The sequence below is a fragment of the Phyllostomus discolor genome, chromosome 13, assembly GCF_004126475.2.
Source record: "Phyllostomus discolor isolate MPI-MPIP mPhyDis1 chromosome 13, mPhyDis1.pri.v3, whole genome shotgun sequence".
NCBI classification, from domain to species: Eukaryota; Metazoa; Chordata; class Mammalia; order Chiroptera; family Phyllostomidae; genus Phyllostomus; species Phyllostomus discolor.
In genome coordinates this window covers 16,237,470-16,254,559 of record NC_040915.2, presented here as the reverse complement: position 1 = coordinate 16,254,559, position 17,090 = coordinate 16,237,470, and positions in this window count along the sequence as shown.

Below are 17,090 nucleotides of genomic sequence, written 5' to 3'. Positions count from 1 at the left end.
TAACGCTCAAGGGAAGTTCTAGTCACTAGAAGAAATTAAGAAACCTCTTAGAACACACATAAATAGGTTAATTTTTATGATCCTTGACTTTATCCACTTCCTGAAATCCGATCTCCAATTACAATGCAACTGAATGAATACCTCATAATAAAGTTTAATGGTCAAGTCAACTGTTAAAATGGAGAATTTGACAGAATAAAATTATGCCTCACATTGAATATATAGTTTCCTTTTTCTTTCTGCCTTAAACAGGCATTTTTTGGACATTGAAAATTCATGTCGGGATCATCAAACCAGGCATGAGGAGTCCCCAGTATTAACAATGCAGAGTAACAGAAGAGGGCAGTGTTATCACAGCCTCTTACATGGACTCGATGCAAAAGAAACAGAAAATTACGCAGAGCAGCCCTGTTCCTTCCTGTGTGCAGCATCTGGAAGTAAGGCTCAATTTTATTGCCTGTTTCTTTTTGCTTGTTAAGCACCAAGACCCAAAACAAAGTGAGCAATGGGTTTCCTCCCTGGTCTACCACCCAGATATGCCCTGCCAAGCCTTTTGAGAAAATGACACTGTCTCACTGTGAGCTCAAGAACTACAAATTGCACTCTGTGTTTACATTAGTTATTGATTTTGCCTTCTACAAAATGAATGGTGAAAGAAATTCACTCGTACTGACCATATTAGAAAAATACTCCATACCCAACATATTATCATCAGACAGGCCTTAAACATTTTTTGCACTACTAGAAAAATAAATACATGCAGATATATACCCAGAGACTTGCTCAAAAACATTTGCTGAATGGCTGGTATATACAGGAAAAAAAAACAGAAGGAAATAGTACTGGTCCTCTAGACAATGTAACAGACAAGTCAAGAGAGAGCTCTACACAGAAAAGGCTGGCAAGCACCCCGCAAAGGAAGATAAAGATTCTAAAAGGAACCTCAGAAAGAACTCAACTGGCTGTCTTCAGAGTTTAAGGTGGAGGAATGGTAAAGAAATTAGACAATGTTACAATTGTACCTCAAGGGACAGTAGAATCAAGAAAAATGGAAGCTAAGCTTCTGTGAGAAAGGAAAAAAATCAGTTGAAAGTGTGTGTGTGTGTGTGTGTGTGTGTGTGTGTAGGAGTTGGGGAAAGAATGGTGAATGGTCCAGTTTGGCTATAGCCAAAGGCACCGTGAAGGAAGAGAGTGAGGGAACTGCTGAGAAAGTTTTTTGAGCAGAAATGACAGAGACAAGTGTTTCAATAGCAGCCACTTCTACAAGACAATAGAAAACTCATCTCCCTTCTCCCAGCAGTCACCTTCCTCACTGCTCAGGGAAAGGACCTACCCCTCAATGATTTCTATCAATAGCCCCACTGAAGGGTGTGCCTTTGACATTGAAATTCTCATCATTTCAGTATTTGCAACACTTTTGGAAAATATTTTTCCTCCCTTCCACAATCATGGAAGAAAGAGAAATAAGTGGGAAAGCTGTTCTATGACCATTCGGCAAAGTAAAGGAATGTATACGTTAAATGCATGGCACTGAATAACATCAGTGAGGCTCACCTACAGCAGAGAGTGAGGATGCTTTAGGAGCATTGAGGTGTGTGTGTCCATTTGTTCATCATGTGCCAAGAATCATTCTAGATTTTAGGGATACAACAGTGAACCCAAAATAGCCAAAACCCCTACTTTCACAAAGCTTACATTCTAGACAATAAAAAAATAAGCATATCAGATGTTAGATGATGATAAGTACAAGTGTGAAAAATAAAGTAAGGTGAGGAAGATATCAATTACCATGCTGCAGGAGAGGGCAAAGGGGACAAGGAAAGAGGAGGGAGAAATGTGTGTTCTTTAGTAGCATAAGTTTAAAAGGCTTTTTGGGGGACAGGTAAGCTAGAGTAAGGAAAGAGATTCAACAATCAATAGTACTAATAATAGATAGGTACTGCCTTATTATATCTATAGTGATTGTTGCTATGCTAAGCATTATTTTATTTATGCTTCACAATAAACCAAAAATGTTATTAGTGTGATACTTTTAGGTGTAAATGGAATTGAGGTTAAGGAAGGGAGAGAAAGAGAGGAAGGAATGAAGGAAGGAAAGAAGGAAGGGAGGAAGAAAGGAAGGAGAAAGAAGAGAAAAAAGAGTGAGAAAGCAAGGCGTAGATAAAGAGCTTGCCCAAGAGATCCTACTCATATGTGCAGAACATGGATTTGAACGCAGACAGTCTGACTCCAAAGCCTACACTCTTAATCCAGACACTAGATTGGGGTACAGAGATAAATAAGTCATACACTCTGTCTTGGAATTGCTCATAGTCTAGTAAGAGAGACAGACTCATAAACAAATAATTCCAGTGCGGTGATAGGAGCTATAATCGAGGTATAATAGAGTTAAGAAGACTCAGAGGAAAGAGTGACTAAGTGCCTGACTGTGGGTGGGGTGGGGTGGGGGATTTGGGGGGGGGGTCACCAAAATGCAGACATGTTCATTTGTGTTCATGTAATTCATTGCTCTTTCTGGGCCTGGTTACCCACAACAAATCTGCAGAACCTTCCAAAGCCTCTTTCCGGTGGATTTCCCCAGTCTGTCTTCACAGGCTGTGGTTAGTGAACCTCATCCTGCACACAATAAGTAGTTCTAACACAGGGGCCACATAAAGTCTTTAAGTCATTCTGGAGAAGGAAGAAAAATAACCAGATAGCAATCTACCTTAACTTCACTCAGAAAAGGGTGTGGAATGTGACAACCAGGGTTATTAACATGAGGTGACTGTGCCATATTATAGTGGAAAAGCAAGGGGAGAAGACTCTGGCAGCCTACCTGAAAAAGCCTGGGTCCATCCTGAGTGGAGCAGGTGGGTGACAACAGTCACTCGGTGAGGAAAGCCATGTCCCACAGCGCCCTCACACCTACTGTCGTTTGCTTTAAACATCAAATTCTTAACCTAGCACATGTAAGGACTGCACAAAATTTTTGAATCCCCTGAAATTGTGTGTAAAGCTCTATGTATCTGTTGTGCATTTTCTAGAGATTCTTTCTTGAATGGTTCATGCAAATTTTAAAACAGTATGTATAAAGAGCTTAGCATTAAACACTTTGAGAGCTGCTATTCCAATAGATTGAAGTATACAAGCAGTATAGAGTCTGGCATAATTTAGAAGGTCCAAAAGTCAAAACAAATGCTTTCATACCACTGTTATGTACCCAAATGCTTGCAAATAGGCAGGGCCACCAGGTACAAAGCCCATATGAGTATAAAGCCTTGACATGCATAACCTTGGGGCTTGCCTTTGACTGTGTTGTGTATAGCTGACCTTTTGCCCTCCTATTGGCACTTCTGTGTAAGAGGATTAGCTCTTGGAGGCTCTAGTTCAGTATTGGTTCTCAACCTGTGTGTGCGGTGGGAGGCAGGGGAGGGATGAGTATCGGAAAGGACAGTATCACATCATCAAGCTGCACACACCCTCTCACCCATCCCTTCCCCACCCCCAACCCCTACTTCAGTCTTCTTATGCTGCTTGAAGGCAGATTTCCCAGAGCCTGAAATGTCCTAATTACTAACCATTGGCTTGACCTCTTTGTATTAAGTATCCTTTCAGGATTAAGAAAAGAGTGTAGGACTAGAAAGCTCACCTCCAGATGCATTACTCTAACTTCCACCAAAAACTGAACTGTTAAAAAATGACTATATTTTAATGATATTGAAAAGAGTTAAGAAAAAAATAAATCTAAGATGAGAATTCGGTCTTGATGATTCTCTACTCCTAGATAACAGTAAATTTGGGAGTAATAAAAGGCAGACATCATTAGCTTTTCAGAAGCACCAAGGGAACTCTTCAGAGAAAGATCACATCAACAGGAAAACCCAGATGAAATCTTAAGGTTTGGACAAGTTCATCATCAACCAAAACATTTATCTCACCTTTTCTACATCAGAGCAGCCTTGTCACTGTGACAAGGAGCAAGGAAGCTGTAACAGTTGCAGACTATCAGAGCCTCTTGCCCACCCCAGCGATGAATGGCTCCAGATACATACTTTCTCCATCTGGCAGTATGCATAAGCTAGACTCAGAGGAAAGACCCCTATCGACTAAATGAAGTGCATCTGCTTCTGGTGGGGCTGGGGGTGGCGACTGAAGCAGACTTGCACGAATATCTTTTCATGGAATCCAGGCTAAGGTCAAATAGCTGCTAGCAAAAAAAAAAAAAAACAAAAACAAAAAAACCCATTACCAACAGGGCTACTGTCTGGCTCTCAATACATAGACTCCTCCCCTCACACATCAGCCCAGCTTAGAGGCATGTGGAAACTATAAGATAGTTTTTACAGATTAAATGATAACTTACAGAACATTTAATTAGCAACCTGACTTGTGGTATATGAAGCAATCCAGAGATCAACTGCCAAGGAAGAAATTCAATAAACAAATAAGCAATTAAAAAGTCTAGCTCCTGCTCCCCTCAGGTTATCAATGATTCAGTAAAGACATCTCATTTTACATCTTTATCTATGTTCTATCAACCAAATTTAAATCCAAAGGAAAACACTAGGGATATTGTATTAAAGCTATGAAAACATCTCTCTCTCTCATCTTGAAACCCTAAATTTTATTTGAAGAAAATATTGATATCCCAACTGTTCTTACACTTCAGGGTGAGATGCTATTATTTTTCAATCTCTTCCTATTAAGAAAAAAACTATTTTTAATAATGAGATGAAAGTGAAGACTGAAATATTATCTGAAATTATGTATTAAATATGCCTAGTAACTATTATAATAATAATAATCCAGGACAATGCATTATGTCATTCACAGGTGGAAAATTGTCATGAGTGGTTTTCAATATCCATGGTTAACAGTCTGGAAAAAAGTAATCTAAGAAATGAAATGAGATTTATCAGATCCTTCTAATAAGCACATAAGCAATTTGTGTTCTATAAACTATTCCTTATGTTTATGAATGCATGGGATTTAAGGACTGAGAAGTCCTAAGTGGTCCTTTGACATTTGATGAGTGGCTGCTGGAATCAGGCTCATCTCCCCCAGTGACATCGCACACACTGAAGAGACAGGAAGCACACCTAGTTCTGTTCCTCGTCACAGCCCATTCCCAGCCTCGGCACAGTGACTGGCACAGAAGAGGTGTTCAGGAAAGGGCTGGTGAATGAATGGATGAATTGAGACATGTCCATTCCACTTTTTCTCCCTTCATTTTTTAGTTGAGGAAAGTGAAGCCAAGAAAAGCTAAAAGCTAATATCATACATCCACTGGGAAAATTGGCTCTAGGATCCTCTACATCCTTCCAATTAATTAAGAGGAACTGCAGACTTCCGCAATTTTTTATCACTGCATTAAAATATAATGATTCTAGAAGTAAATATTAAAAATCCCTTAACATAATAATTTTTGCAAGATATTAAAGCTTTAAAATGCCTTTGGTATATTACCTTGGGTGTTGTTTTTTGGGAAGGCCTTGAAGAGAAAAGGTGGAACTGTGAAGAGAGCTTGGCATTTGCTTCAGCAAACCAGTTAAAAACTCTTTTTGCTTTCTTTTAAGAGGTGAAAACATATGAAAGGTACTTTACCTATGATTTTTTTACTGCAAAACTAGAATGCTACAAAGTTCTTATAAATACAATAGTCAATGCTAATGATGATGAAGACTTCTGACTGATAGCATATTTTTAAACGTTTTTTAAAAGATTGTATTATTTTTTTAAAGAGAGGGGAAGAGAGGGAGAAAGAGAGAGAGAGAAACATTGATGTGAGAGAGAAACATTGATTAGTTGCTTCTCCCACGTGGCCCAACTCAGGGACCAAACCCACAACACAGGTATGCACCCTGACTGAGAATCAAACCTGTGACCCTTTGCTTTGAGGTATTATGCTCAACTGAGCCACACTGCTCAGGGAAATTTTTTTAAATTTTTAATCATATCCCCTTGGACTTTGAATGGGGACTGTAAGCTATTCTTTTTTAAAAAAACATTAACTCCTGATGCAAACTTGAAACAAAAATATATATTTATATTTTTCCTTATCTATAAACTTTAAGTGCTAGTCCTAATTAAACTTTAAGTTAAGTCCTAATTATTAAATGTAAAGTTTGGTGGCCAACTAAGCACCCCTGATGTCTTTCCTGACAGCGAGTATCAGGCACTGACATAAATGATGAATCCTTCTGTTTTGATACATGACAAGCAATGGCCCTTATGCTGCAGTTGAAGAGGTGGCCCTGGAGCCCATCTCCCTGGGTGAGAGTCTTGGCTGCACCACATATGAGCTGGGTCACCAAGGAGGAGTTACCACATTATCTTCCAGGTACACACAGGCACTTCTCCACCTCAGTCATCTCATCAGTACAATGGGGTGATGAGAGCATTTGCCCCCTAGAGTACTTGTGAGGAACAACTGAGCAATATATGTAAAATACTTGGGACAGTGTTTGGTATACAGAAAGCACTAACTTAATGTTGGCTTTTATTATTACAGAAACCATTATAAGCAAAAAGTTCTTAGAAACAGTGATTTTGCTTGAATTTTCATTCCAAAAGGGATTAAAAACAGTCCCCACCTCCCCCCCTCCAAAAAAAAACACCAATAAAATGTGAACAGGAATCTAGTAATACTGTGTGGGGACCACCCCTCCCCCACTCCGCATTTCTGCAGTTCAGGTTGTACTGATGTCACCCATGTCCCAGGTATGGGCATGTGTCTCACTTGGGCAGGTCGATCAGCGTATTCATGCTCCCTGCCACCATGGTTATTTCAGCAACATCTGTAGGCTCCATCAGAGCCAAAGAGATGTGACTGGAGAATGTTTGCTGTGATATTGGGAGATATAAAATTGTTTGAACCACTGAATTCAAACATATCTGAAGCTAGATGTGCCCTAGACTTGCCGTCCATGTAGGAAATGAATTCTTTCTTACAATGCAATGATTTGTATTTCATTTTGTGTTATCTGCATTCCAAAGCTATACAGCAGAGATGTCCAGGAGGATATCACAATAACCATGTGGTGTAAAAAAGATTGAGTAGGTGTTGGAGAGACAAAAGAATGTGTCGTTAAGTGCACAGTCTCTGAAGCCGACTGCCCAGGCACACATCCTGACTCTGCTGCTCAGCAGCCACAGTACATTCTCAGAAAGAATTTAAATCAGGGTCTCAATGAGGTCCAAGTAGGCTGTGTTCATAATAGCATTATTCGCCATAGTTAAAAGGTGTTAATGACCTAAGGGTCCATTGATGGATGAACAAATAAACAATATGTGATATATACATACAATGGGATATTATCCAGTCTTCAAAGTGAAGCAAATTGGACAAGCCACTTACCTCTTTGTGCCTCCATGTCCTCCTGTGAAAAATGAGGATGGTAATAGTATCCACCTCATAGGGATGTTTCGAGGATTACATAAGTTAATATGTGTAAGGCACTCAGAACAATGCCTGGCACATGATAGGTGCAGATGCAATGTAAATTTTAGTTATTATTCTAGCATTATTATTCAGGTATTAAGTAAATGGTGATATAGTATATCAAAGAAAAATAAGGGAAATGGTTCTTATGTTGCTGAGAGTTTTCTGTATTACAGAGAAAACAAGTAATAAATTAAAAGGGACTCTTTGTATCAAAGGACTTGAATAAGCCTTTCTCAAAAAAATGATATATGCTTTCCACTTGCCAACAAGCATATAGAAAGAGTCTCAATGGGAAGTGAAAATCAAAACTGTAATAAAATGTCACCTCGCAGCCATTGAACAGCTATCATCAAATAAACAGGAACAAGTGCTGGCCAGGATGAGGAGCAGCTGGAACCCTTGTGCACTGTTGATGGAAATACAGATACATCCACTGTGGAAACAGTATGACAGTTTTTTGAAAAATAAAAACAGAATTAACTTATGCTCCAGCAATTCCACTTCTGGCTGTATCCAAAAGAATTTAAATCAAGGTCTGAACGAGATACATGTAGGCTGTCTTCATAACAGCATTATTCACTGGAGTTCAAAGGTGGTCACAACCTAAGGGTCCATTGATGGGTGAACATTATCCAGTCTTCAAGATGAACTGAATTCTGACATCTGTGCTACAACATGAATGAATATTGAGAACACTGTTAACGTGAAACGGCAGTCAGACAAAGACAAGCACGGTATGCTTCCACTTGCCTGAGGAATCTACACCAGCCAAATGCACAGAACGACAAAGCAGAATGGTGGGGCTGGGGCTGGGGCTGGGGAGGGGACGACGGCGAACTGTTTAATGGACGCCGAGTTTCAGTCCTGTCAGGCGAGAACACTCTGGAAAGTGGTCGCACAGGGATGCGGATATATTTAACACTACTGAATTGTACATTTATAAATGGTTCAGATGCTGTATTTTATGTGTATTTTACTAAACTTAAAAGTAAAAAACTAAATAAAGAAATTTAAAGTACATTTTCTGTAGCCCTGCAGGTAGCATGGTACCTGATGCAACTGGTGTTAAGATGGAATGAATAAAGGAATGATACTGTGATCAACCTCATGACTAAACAAGGGAAGGGTGAGGGAGTCCAGGAGTTGAAATACTCGTGGAGTGAAATGGAATCGAGTGTCAAGTGTCATGCGAAAGATTCATGATGAGATTAATAAGACAGACTTCACAGTGAAAAGTGTCAAGCATGGAATTCATAGATACTCATTCTGGTCTTGATTCATTAATTCATTTACTTTTATCATTTATCAGATACTTAACCGAGCATCTTCCACTTGCCAGGCACTGTTCTTGTTCATCAGTGAACAGGACTGACAGCCCTAATGGGGCTTCTTTCTAGTGAAATGAATGGGACAGCAGTACCGCATTTCCCGTCCTGGCTGGATGTGTGACATCAGACAAGTCCTGCGAGTTTTCTGGGTCTTACATTCCTCATCTGTAAAATGAGGTACATGTGGTGGTGCAGTGGGGACAAACCAGCACTTTTACTTCTTACATTCTAAAAGATTTGAAAATTAAATGTAAATATGGAATGAGGACATAAGAAGCCACAAGGGGGCAAAATGAGCATGGCATAAACATTCTACTGATGGGAAATTCTAGAAACGAAAAGGAGCCATCTTTTTGCATCATGACAAAAATAAGCAAACAACAAATGTTTACCTCATTATAGTCAAGGAAAGAGCTCTACAGAATAGTTATCCAAATGCGCTTTATTCTATAAATAAAGCACTTGATTTAGAGATCATGTTTTTCTGAAGAATAACGGCTTACAAACACAGAACAATTCATTAGTAATGGAATGGCATCCCTAAATACATATAATAATAATAAGACCATGTCTGGAGAAATACAAATACCAAACGACATGCCCAGTCTTGAAGTCACCCTCAACTCACATATCAAGATCTAACACATTTAGGACTTTTTGTTTCTTTCACTTATTCTGCTTCATTGCTACTAATGTGTATGTCACTGATTATGGAAGAAAATGTGTGCTATTCTTTTTTCCACTTGGATCCTATTGGGAAGTGGTAGTTGAAAACATGTAAAAAAAATCTTTGACAGTCTTCTCTCACAACTTGGAGTCTATCCCTTTTCTTTTCCAGGTGGCTGAAGATGGTGAGCTTGCAGCCAGCCCACAGGGGAGATGGGAGAACGCGGCTTCCTTAAGCTGAAAACACCAAGAGTCGGACACAGAGTCTTGCCTGTTTTATATGCTGACGGGTGCATGGTAGATTCTCAATAAATGTTTGTTAAATGAATAAATGCCACAAACACAACATTTTTCCACACCCTAGAGTTGGGACACAAAGTAAATATAACATGACCACTCTCCTAATAGAGTTTCCAATGTAATTACATGGTCACAACAACTTATTTACCATCTCACCTTCGTCGTCTACCATCTGAAAGTCACAGAAAAGGTACAATGATGGATCTGACATTAGCCATCTTAGTAAAATTGATCAGATCCCTTGTTCTGAACACCTTCTGCTTACCCCATTGGTGAAGGAGTGACTGGCTGGACATACGACCCTGACACTGGACAGATGAGATTGGCAGCCGTTTACTAACCACACACACTCCCAGCCCCTATGAAGAGGACACTGTGAGACACGCAGGGCCACACGGAGATTGGGCTTGGGAACAGAGTGAGCAAGTAGGGGCTGCTGGGGAGCAGACTTTGTAATATCAGCAGGGTGGGGTGATCCCCGCTTTTGATAGGGGAAAATGATTTGTTTGTTTGAATAATTTCACCAGCTTCAAGGAAGGTAAAACCAGTCAGACTGAGGACCGGGTAGGGTGTAGCTAGTGTGGCTGACAGGGGAGCTCAGCTGGTAGGAAGTCTTTCCCCCTCAGCAGGGGGCGCATTTTACAAGGGCAGAGGAGCCCATGGCTAGGTTTGGGGCCCTGAAAGGGTTGAAAATGTCAAGGCGGCACTTGAAAGTTAGGTCTTTGAATATATCCCTTTACTTTTCTTTGCCTCAGGTCCTTGTTTGTAAAATCAGAGGATGGAGAATGAAGAATCTCCAGGTTCCTGTCCATTTTAATTTTCTTTAATTCTCATCATGAGAAGCCAGTCAAACAAAAGATGTTTGGGTCATTTTCTGAGGAACTTGCTGTCCTGATTTGTTCTGTGAAGACCAGTCTATTTTTGTTCACTTTAGAGATATCTCAGTGAATTGAGGCTAATCTCCTAGGGCCCTCTCCCAATTTTAATGTTAGGCTGAGACCTTTAATTTCCAGGGAGTAGGAAGGGGTATATGTTAACAACAGTTAGTACCAAAGTCAATTTTGGGTTAACAGGAAGGGCTTTTAAAGAAAGTCCAAGAAATAAATTATATTTATAAACCTAAAATCAAACATTCTTTTAAATAATGTTAATCTTTCTAAAATAAAATCTTAGCACGAGTCAAGAAATGTGTATATGTACTTCTTACAGGGGGCAGGGAATCATGATCTCAGACAGTAGGCATTTGTGATTTTCATTATATTCTGCAAATTTAGGACCATAGGAGAGTCAAAAACACCTTGACTGCTTAATGTAAAATCAGGAGGCAAAAATAGGCTTGTCTATGACTTCCATATCTAAAATTTCAGAATTTAATGAAAATCATAAGTTTGATTTTACAAGCCTGTGATGTTTTAAAATAAAATTATCCTCATTTAAGAGGGTTTAGTTAATATTACAATTAGTTTTAATAACAAAAAGTCGTATCTAAGTGCATGTAAAGTTTTATGGTTAAGACATAGTAACTAGCTCTCTCCAGTAACCAGAGTAGTAACCACTCTCAGCACAGGGAACATGCATCCTCCAACGTTTAGAAAAGAATGAAAGAAGTAAGACTAAGGATTTAACAAAAGGGTGTGCTGCTGGTGTGCACGGGCTACAGGCTGGGATGCCTGGCTCCCACATGGCCACTTCTCACATGTCTAGTGACTTATCTCACGTGAGACACTGTTATTATCAAGACATCAATTTGAAAATCAGATCAAAATGAAAAATCAGAATTCTGTGGCTTGGGCATATGTGCTCCAAAAGGCAAGACAAAACTAAACCAAGAATGTTTTAAATTTATACTTAAATTTATCTGGATTAAAGCTTCCAGAGCAGCAATATCTAGCCTGGGAAATACTGTCTTATAGTAAAATAGAGTTTAATGTGACATTCCTTATAACAGGAAGAGTTAAGCTAGAATGCTAAGCAGTAGTATCCTGAAGTGTCTGTAACTGAGAAGGTTGTGAAGAATCTAACTGAAAAATATAAAACATGAACTGCCTAAAGGAAGTATAATATATTGATTGTACTTGTAGTAATTTCTAGGCTGCTCTCTCACTGAGTGTAATAACACCTGATTCCCCTATGATTTTCAGGAATATTGTATATTAAAATTTCTATGGAAACTGTTTTATACAACTAGACACTGCCATTTTCTTTCTTCACAAATAAACATATTTTCCACAGTGTAATTTATCTTATGCACAGTCTTCTGATAAGTTAAATTCCATGTGTTGGGGAAAGAGAGGAAACAAAGGGAGATAAAGCAAAAAGATGAACATTTTATTTAGTGCTTGAAATAACATAAAACACACCAAGAAAAGTCAAAGATGGCTAGTACTGCTCACAATTTTCAGTTACAGCAACTGTAACCTATGAGTGGTTCTGAACCCACAGTGTCTGACATCAACAGGCACTTGTGAGACTAAAATTTACAATGCAGACAAGCCCAATTTGGAAAATCTGGGACAGAAGATGAAGAAAACATATTTTTAGTATAGTCCATCATATCAAAAGGCAAATAATACAATAATACAGAATCTGCAGGGAAGCATCAGAGTGAATAGTGTAATTGATCTCATAAATACATAGTTTGTTCAATTTCAATCATTACAGTTTTTAAAAAGTCCATTTGGTGGCTGACAAAAATCCTACTTTTCTGTACCCACATTGATTCAGCACTGATAATAACTGCATTTATTGAACTCTTTATACTTAGGCATTGAGACTGACATGCATTATCTCATACACTAGTCCTAGCAACCACGTGAGTTGAATACTGTCATTATCTTGCTTCTTACACAGGGGAAAAGTGAGGCATAAAGATTGTAAGTAACTTACTGAAGTTCCAAGGCTAATAAAAGCAAGGATGTAGATCCAGGCAGTGGCTCCAAAACATGCACTCTTAACCACTATACATTATTAATTAAATTACATAACGTAAGATAAACTTGAACATTAGGTGATTTTTTATGTGCCCAATGAGAATACAAAAAATTGTTATCAACTTGAATATGTACACATTTAAGGACGCAGATACAATTATCAACTAACTGCAATTTTACTATGTATACATATATAAACTATATGTAATATACAACACATGTTAAGTAGTTGTGTATTCATTACATTTTAGTATGTATTATATATAATAAAAATATAATCACAATGTTAGGTAAAGTAGTATATTCATTAGAAATACTGCATTTTTTCCATATTTACATTATGTAACACAATAATAATACTGTCTAGTGGTTTACCACAAGGACTGGGGAGCCAGACTGTTTGGGTTCAAACCTTGGGTCTACTGTTTTGTAGTCTAAAGATGTTTGACAAGTAATTTAACCACTCTGTTCTCAGTTTCATTATGTGTCAAATACATAGTACTTACCTTACTGAGTTGTTAAGAAAAGTAATTGAGTTAAAAGGTACAAAGTGCTTAGAGCAGCATCTGGCACACAGTAAGTATACATAGGTGCTAGTTGTTAAGTATTTCAAATGCATCACTTGCATCTTTAGCACAAGGAGCTCTGCCATCACTAGTGCCCAGTCCTCTGATGCTGTTTTTTACATTTTCTCCCCTTCTAAATTATTTGAGATATAAAACTTCCAGTACTGTTATTGAAATTCTTATTCCAAACCACAGTAGCTATTCACCTAGTATTAGAAATGTCTTTGTTATTTAGGAGGATATTGGTGATCTGTAAAACAGTATTGCTTTAAAAATTATCAGAAAAAGTTTTTTTGCAAGAGCATGAGGAACTTGTAAGATTGAAGTCAAAATCCCAAGAGTAATTATTAAGTTGGGGTTATTTCATTTATTTATTTATTTATTTTGTCTTTTAAAAACCAGTTCTGTCCAAAAGCACCCAATATTGCTACAGGCAAATTTGTCTTCCCAAAGCAGTAATTTATTGTTCAAAGTAAAATCACTGAAACAACAGAAGCAGAATTTGATGAGGAAACTTTTCTTAGAGAGTAAAGGATAACTTGGGGGAAATGGATGTTTTATTTGGGACATGTAATTACATAATTAATAATCCAGGGGTAGTCAAAACACCTCTTGGACACCTGCAATGGTTTTTACCATAATTACCAGGTTTCGTTGTGAAATTTGTCATAGCACCCTCACAGCTGCCAAATCCCTACCTTATTTGGTGCTTGTGAATGTAGGGGAGAACAACTCTTTTTCAAACCATCATTTTCTGGCACAATTCTTCAGGACATATTTACTATAAAACAGAGGGAAAAGAAGGCAACACTAAGATATCTGAGTACAAGTTCACTGTCATCCTTAAAAAAAGAGCATTTTTGTGTTTTTGAAGTATGTAAAAGGGTTAATATGCATACTAGCATGATTGCCAAACCAATTAAAAATACTACCTTCTTTTTTTTGTTAAAATTTGGTAATTGACATACTAGGTTCCAAGGAAGAACTGGACAGCTGTTAGAAGCCCACTTTATGACCCATCATCTCTTGACCTGGTTGAGGTTTTCTACTACTAATGAAGCCAAATCAATGACTCAAACTGAGGACAGCACATTTACCAAGGACTTCAGTTTCCTTTACTGTAACTTACTGGAACCTGCCCTGGGGTGAGGAGGTGCAACATTAGATAGATAGATAGATAGATAGATAGATAGATAGACAGACAAATAAATAAAAGTTCCCAAAAAGAAAGGCCTACCTTACTAACTGTAAAATTGACTGGTGGTCTCAAAATCCCCAAAGGGTTTCTGCAGGATACTTTGGCTTATGTTTCAGAGTCAAACAATATGGAAGATTTAATCATGTAACTCAGTTTTCTTACTTGGCTTCCCAATTGGGCCAGAGATGGACAGGAAAACAAAATCCAGTAAATATGGTAATTGCTTTCACAGACAGAAGCAGAATTTGAATAGTATTAACATCTATATACAAGAATTCATTCCTAAGCTGGTAATTATTGATGCCCCATACTCTTTAAAAAGTGATATTTTTCAATTGCAGTTGACAATGAGTATTATATTATTTTCAGGTGTAAAGCATAGAGGTTAAACCATATAATTTACAAAGTAATTTCCCTATTTCAAGTATCCACCTGGCACCATACATTATTATAATATTATTGACTATATTCCCTGTGGTGTACCTTACACGCGCACGACTATTCTGTAACTACCAATTTGTACTTCTTAATCCCTTTACCTTTTTCTCGCAACTGCCCAACCCCTTTCCCCTCTGGCAACCATCAGTCTGTTCTCTGTATGAGTCTGTTCCTGTTTTGTTTGTTCATTTATTTTGTTCTTTGGATTCTGCATATAAGTGAAATCATATGGCATCTGTCTATCTCTGTCTGACTTATTTCACTTTAATAGTCATATTCTTGTAATTTGTTCAGACTTGTGAGTAATCTCCCTTTGGATAGGAAATAAAAGGAAACATCCAAAGAAACAAGAAAGACTAGAATTTTTCCTAAGAATAAGATCACAATCATAAGTAGATAAAGTGATAGATTATTGCATATTGTTGATAACTAGAAACTCAGCTTCCTAGGTACTGTGGACTAGAGAATACAATCATATAACTTATCAATCAAACAGGGATATTTTTGAGAGTGAAAAGAGGACAATATTAATAATTATGCTGAAAAATCATGCATAAAATGGGACAATGGGGCTATCTCCAACAAATCAGGGTATACAGCCAGTCTACCTCAAGCTGTGCAAATGGCACCTACATCAATAGATTCTAAAACAATTTGTAAAAGGTGGTAAATGGTTGGCTGAGGTTCCCTGATGAAATAGAAAGCCTCAAAGGGTAGCTGCCTGTTCATCTCTAGAGTACAATCTTTGTCGTTTTATGTCCTTTCGCTGTTGCTATTTTGTTTGGAGGGGATGTGTTTTTTGTTTTTACTTCTGCTTCATTTTACCCAATAAAATTTTATTATTCCTTTGGAAATTGGTCTTAGAGCAGTGGTGTGGCTTCTTTTGTCAGGATTTAGTCCCAGCAGACGATGCAATGGCTCTCAATATAAATTTAGTACTTTAAATCCTGAAGATGATTCTGCTCATTGGTTAATACCATGGCATTTGGAGTTACGATAGTGAGATTCCTGCACTTTTTCTGAAAGTGTTTAATATAGCAGCCAGAGCAAAACAGTCTAGTTGTGCCACTCAGTTCATAGCCTTCAGTGGTTTGCCTCTTCTTTTAGAATCAACAGCAGAATCTAACAAGACACCATATTCTAGCCCTTGCCGGTACCTCCAGCCTCAGCTCCTGTGTGGCTTCCTTTACTTGCTGCCTCAATCCCCTTGGCTTCATTTAGACCAGTGACTTCCAGACTGTTGCCAAAGGGACATTTTGCAATTGAAATCAGAAAAGACAGCGGAGTTCTGGCTGCCTGTCACTACCAAACTCAATAAGCTGATAGAGGGATTGAATCTTTATGGGCACTTTATTCAGATGGCCGGCGATCTGAGATGATGGCGGGTTCATACTCTAACAAACCATCTTGTCTTTTCTTTCCAGGCCAAGGTTTTTATAGCAGGGAATAAACAAGGTGTGGTGAGGGGTTTTGAAATTCAGGGAAAAGTTAATTAGATTTTATAAAATGACTTCAGCATTCTTGTTCTGGACGAGGTGGTCTTTAGCTGTGTCCTGGGCAGTGGTCATCTCACCATGGAGCACAATGAATGGCTCAGATATCATCTTGAATTGCTTGCAGTCCTCCTAAGGAACAAAGGTGGAACTGCTTATGGTCTCCCAGAGTCAGGGTGGGTCATACCTTCAATTCCTGGAACAAAAGCTTTTACGTGCATTGATTACTAAGCTTATTAGCTATTACTTAAACTAAAATTTCCCAACTCTAAAGTTCCCTATCATAATGGTTGGAGACATTTTCGGTTGTGACAAAGTGAGCAAAGTGGGGGCTGGGGTAATGCTATTGGCATCTAGTGGGTACAGGTCAGGAATGCTGCTCAACATCCCACAGTGTACAAGACAGCCCTCTGCAACAAGGAATCATTGGGACCAAAATGTTAATAATGCAGAGGTTGAGAAATTCTGATTTACCATGTTTTCCCTAATCGCAGGCTTGGCACAGACTGTTGTCTCTGGCTGAAATATTCATTCTCTTCTCTTCCCCTCCGTTTTCCTTCCCCTTTCCCGTTTTCCCCTTTTCCCTAATTAACTCCTAGTCACTTTTCATCATCACCTTCTCATAGTGATTTTTCTGATTCATATTCCCGGACGACTATTAACAGCTTTTCAGAGAATTGTGAAGCACGTGAGACTGTTAGGAATAATTTCACATGTATTTATTAGTTTGATTACGCCCTTCCTC